Genomic DNA, 5,678 nt, shown 5'->3' on the forward strand with positions numbered 1-5,678 from the left:
TCTTTGTTTTTGATCAGTTTTTAGAGCGCTTTTGAAATTTTTTTTACTTTTATTATTCAATTTGACTGCTAAGTTTTTATAATAGTGCGTTATAAAAAAAGTTTTTTGTTTTGAAATTATAAAAACCAAAAATTTCACAAAATTTTGTAATTTTTTGAGATTTTACAACGTAATTAATGACCATTTTTCGTTTTTTTTTTCTAAAATTGGCTCAGTCAATATCATTTTTTTGCCTAAAAACTTTTGTCTATTCTCATTGATGTACCGTTGACACCAATATTTTGTTCTTTGAACCACTTGCGACACAACAGTAAAATTTAATAAAATCTTAAGAAATTGAATTGAATGACATTTTGAAAAATTGTAGGTAAAGCAAAACAAATACTTATCTTGATAAAAGATACCAAGCCGCCCAGCTAAAGACGAAACTAGTTTTTGTGACATTTTTTCAAGATGAAATAGGTAATTTTTAAAATTGAATTTTTGCCCGAAATGTTCATATCTTTTTACAAAATTAAGTAGGAAAAGTGAAAAATTTTTGAAAATTGCTTACTTGTCAAAAACAAAATTTCTCCCAATTTTCTTAGAAACAAAGAATCGCCGCTTCTGTAGGAAAACCCTCATCTCATGTTTCTATAAAAAACAATTTCTAAGAAAAAACCAAAAGTTTCTATGAAACGGTTACAAGTTGAAAAACTCTACTTCAGAAAAGTCGTGGCCACTTAGGCAATAATTTTGTAAAACTGGGTTTCTCGATTAAACTCGAATGTTTAACCTAGAGTAAAAAAACTGGCAGGGTAGTTTTTGACAAAATTCAAAATATTTCCAAAAAAACCGTAAATATTAACAAATTTATTTCTTTTTTGCAAAAAAAGCCTTTTTGCTTTTAAAAAACGCAGAAAAGCTTACGCAGAGCAAGTTGAATGAAATTTTCTGTTAATCGGTTATTGCAAAAAGTAAGTTTTTGTAATGTAGTTTTGAGAAAAAATTTTTGAAATAAAATCAAAAAATTGTACAAAAACTATTTATTGATATAAACATCTTTTTTAGTTTCTATCAACACTCAAATGTCTTAAAAAGATTTCTTGCTCCTTGGGCTTAAAGAGGCAATCAGAGCATTCGAGGTTTTTTCCTGATTTGAGCAGTCTTGTTTTTTAACAGTCTAGCCACTGCAACCACTTAAGTAATCTTCAAGTTCTAAAAGTGAACACGCTACATATTTCTAATTTTGAGTTTTTTGAAACTTTCGGCTTTTTGTTTTTAAATTTTTCTGAAAATGTCTCTTTTTTTGTGGAATCAAATTATTTTTTACTGCCATAATTGTGGTAATTTTCTACCAGATTTTAAATTTTTTGCGTTTTTCACCAAAAAAGACCACAATTTTTTTGATTTTTTTTCATTCCAGTGTTATTGTTGGTTTCCCGATGAATTAACGAGAAGTTTCTCTTTTCTTTTTGTTTGATCAGTTTTTGGAGCATTTTTGAAATTTTTTTAAATTTCATTATACGAATTGACTGCTAGGTTTGAATTATAGTGCGTTATAAAACAAAATTTTGAAAGTTTTTGAGAATTTACAACGTAATTTATGACAATTTTTCGTTTTTTTTTGCTCAGTCAATATCATTTTTTTGCCTAAAAATTTCCGTCTATTCTCATTGATGTACCGTTGACACAAATATTTTGTTCTTTGAACCACTTGCGACACAACAGTAAAATTTAATAAAAACTTACGAAATTGAATTAAATGACATTTTGAAAAAATGTAGGTAAAGCAAAACAAATCCTTATCTTGATAAAAGATACCAAGAGGCCCAGCTAAAGCTGCAATTAGTTTTTTGACTTTTTTTCAAGATGAAATAGGTACTTTTAAAAATTGAATTTAGAAATAAGTAGGTAAAAGGAAAACTTTTTTTGAAAATTGCTTACTTGTCAAAAACATAATTCCCCCCCCCCCCCTTTTCTTAGAAAAAAACAATCGCCGCTCCTGTAGGAAAAACCTCATCTCATATTTCTATGAAAATTAATTTCTAAGAAAAAACAAAATGTTTCTATGAAACGGTTAAAATTCGAAAAACTCTACTTCAGAAAAGTCGTGGCCACTTAGGCAATAATTTTGTAAACTTGTGTTTCTCGATTAAACGCGAACCTTCAACCTAAAAAACTGCCAGGGTAGTTTCTGACAAATTTCAAAATTTCCAAAAAAAACCGAAAATTAATAACAAATTTTTATTTTTTTTTTGCAAAAAAAGCCTTCTTGTTTTAAAAAAACGCAGAAAAGCTTACGCAGAAGAAATTGAAACATTCGGTTAATCGGTTATTGCAAAAAAGTAAGTTTTTGTAATGTAGTTTTGAGAAAATTTTTTTCAAATAGTATCAAAAAATTTGTACAAAAACTATTTATTGATATAAACATCTTTTTTAGTTTATGTCAACACTCAAATGTCTTAAAAAGATTTCTTGCTCCTTGGGCTTAAAGAGGCAGTCAGAGCATTCGAGGTTTTTTCCTGATTTGAGCAGTCTTGTTTTTTAACAGTCTAACCACTGCAACCACTTAAGTAGTTTTCAAGTTTTAAAAGTGAACACGCTACATATTTCTTTTTTTTATTTACTGTTTTTCAGAAGGCCAAGCTACTATATCTCTTGCTTTCAAAACGCGTCAATCAAGAAGCTGTTACGTGTGGTAGGCCTTAATTATTTTTTACACGTGCTTCTGTGCACTTTTTTTAAATACCAACGCAGAATACAGTAAGCAATTTTAGCGACCGAGACAAACAAAAACCGCTCTCAAAATTTCACTTTTACAGCTGAAGATATTTCCTTGAAATAAAATGGACGCACCTTTTACACCCAACACTTTCTACAAGTTTGCACCCGCGGAACAGCTGACAACATACAAGGACAGTTATGGATGTGAGTTCAAAAATCTTTTTTTCATAGAATCACGCTTTTTAAGTTGGATTATATTACATTCCCCTTTTTAGCGAAGAGAATCGGTGGCTCTTTTCCAGTTCCCCTTTTGATTTTTTCGGGGGTTTGAAACTGGAAAAGAGCCAAATCGGCAAAGCATCCTATGAATTTTTTCTGGGTTTATCAAATAGTCGCAAATCGCAAACCTCGCAATGAGGGAAACAGCTTCAATCAAAAAAGTTTTTCTATTCGAGCGAACCATTAGGCTCTTAAGCTTCTTGAAGATAACGTTTAAATCCAAAGTTGTAACTCCATGAGATGCTTTCAACTGCAATGTCAACTTTTTCTATTTTTGGTCAGGTAAGATCGTTTCAAACAGTTGTCTTAATCATATGTTGAAACTGCAGCGCTGTATATTAAGTATGCAGAGAAGTACGGAAACACAGAAAAAAAGCTGCTTCACTTCATCAGTGAAAAACAACGTTGAGTTTTTTGTCCTGTGTCTCTAAACTTGCATATAAAGAATGAAAAAAATGCGCCTTCATTGATACTAGGATTTCAATAAGGCACTCTCCGTCTCCTTACAACTTTGCTCTTTAACTTTCAACTTTGAGTGTGTGAGCACTGTTATTTGTGTGTTGCAGATACGGACTACACCCTGTTTCCGACTGGGAAGGTGGTGGACTATCCCCCTCCTCGCTTTCACCCAGGACTGCTGCAGTTCATGAACACGGCCAAGATGGCACTAGATGTGAGTCATTAGAAGAAAAAAATCAATAATTTTTTGTCCAAAATATCTCGAATACCGTCAGTAACAAAAAAGCATAATATATGAAACCAGGACATGGTTCTATATTTTGCAATAACTCACATTAAATTGATACCATAATCAAAATAACCAATTCAAGGTGCCAATTTTATGACCACAGCTTGCATTTAGGAACGCGTGATCAAGATTTGGGGGTCTAGGGCAAAAATCCGATATGTCAAACATCCACATTGTCAAACCTCCGAACTTCTATAAAAATTATTGGCTCTTTTCCACTTTCGCCCACATTTATTTCAGTTTTGAAAAACTAATTTTGAATTGTCATAATAATGAAACTTTGTGTGGTGAACAAACTGGCTCTTTTTCCTTTTCCCCCCACCTGCAAATTTTTATATTTGAAGTTACTGTTCACTTTGTCCGAGTGTCATGAAAATTGGCATGTAGACTAATAAGGCCATGTTAAACATATTTGGTCTCCATAATTAACCTTGTAAAACCTGTCATTAGACCATAAAATTCATGTTTGAGTGAGGTGGGGGGAAAAGGAAAAAGAGCCAACAAACTAGCTATTGTTAACACATTTGTTCTTCATACGGCTCTTTCCAGTTTCCTTCTTTATTATTTCTCTTAATGAATGAAAGTCTATTTGAAATTAATTTTCTTTTTGTAAACTGGAAAATTTGGTGCTTCAGCGGAAAGCCGCAGCTGATTTTAATTGTACAGCCAAACAGAGATTTTTTTCTGAAGTTGGACTCTTCAAGTTTTTTTTGATTTCTTACGAAATTCGATTTAGCAAAACTTTTACCATTTATTATGACGTTTAATGTTTTTAACTTCTATGAATTGTCTAAGTGTGGGCAAAATTTTGGCTCTTTTCCAGTCCCCCCCCCTTTCAAATTCAATTTGAAAAGTCTTTTTAACGTTGTCACAATGCAATGAAATTTGGCGTGGTGAACAAATCGACAATTCTGAACAGATTTGTTCTTCATACTTTACAGCGTAACATCACGCATTTAGTCGTAATAACACGTAAAACAAATATAAAACTCGTTATTTTGAAAGGGGGGAACTGGAAAAGAGCCAAAATTTTTACAAGTATTCGAAAAACCACCCCCCTCCCTCCTAAAAAAATTTTTGCGCACGCCACTGCTTCCACTCAATAGCAGCATGCACAATTTTCAAACAACGGTATGTTGTAGTTTCACAAAAGGGGTGCAAAACTGGAAAAAAGCCACTTATTCAAACAATTAGACGTATTAATCAAATATAAAAGCAAAGCTAGGTATCCCCCTATCTGCATACAAAATTAAAATCATGAGTTGACTAGGCAATTTTCTAAACATAATCTTTTTCAGGGAAACAAATCAGCAACTCCGCAGTAGAGTAGTTGACAGAAGAATCTGGACATGACACAGTGAAACTTTGCAACAGTGAATTTGAAGACCAGTTTAGAAGCTAAAAAAGTATAACTGAGAGTTTGTGTTTATAGATATTACGAATAGTTTTGTATTTGTCAAAATGAATAATCCGCATATTCTTATTGTTTTCTCTTTAATGATTTGAACCCAATAAACAGTTCTGGATTTTTTACGCTGAAAAACTTGTTCATACCGAGTTTAAATTAGAGCAAATTTGAAGAAATTTTTGCTCTTTTGAATTTATAGAACCTTTTGCTCCGTTCAGAGGCGCATCTAGGATTTTTTCGAAGGGGGTGGGGTCGTGTTTTTTTTCGAAAATGTTGTCGCTTTTTTTAGGTCGACCAAAAGGATTCTCTTAGTTCTCCTAAATTACTATACTGGCCCCTCTATTTTGACCAAATTTCATGCGCCGCAGGCAATTTTTTGAAAAAACAGGCCAAAAACTCCAGCGCGCTCTTTCTTTCAAAAATAGTATTTATATTGGCGCCAAAAACGCCTTCAAAAAATTTAAGGGTTGGTTAGCCGAAAATATATGTCATGAATCAATACTAAAGGGGGACCTTTTGGTTGGCGAGGGGTCAATT

The 5,678-nt window shown here is 32.4% G+C and overlaps 1 long non-coding RNA gene across 1 annotated transcript; it reads left to right on the forward strand.

Moving 5' to 3' along the window:
- The first annotated feature begins 2,678 nt into the window (after positions 1-2,678).
- Positions 2,679-5,215, forward strand: LOC134839513 (uncharacterized). The gene is made up of 3 exons (XR_010162378.1): positions 2,679-2,910; positions 3,552-3,658; positions 5,032-5,215. It is a non-coding gene; the product is annotated as an uncharacterized LOC134839513 (long non-coding RNA).
- Positions 5,216-5,678: the final 463 nt, after the last annotated feature.

The sequence above is a fragment of the Symsagittifera roscoffensis genome, chromosome 2, assembly GCF_963678635.1.
Source record: "Symsagittifera roscoffensis chromosome 2, txSymRosc1.1, whole genome shotgun sequence".
Taxonomy (NCBI): domain Eukaryota; kingdom Metazoa; phylum Xenacoelomorpha; order Acoela; family Convolutidae; genus Symsagittifera; species Symsagittifera roscoffensis.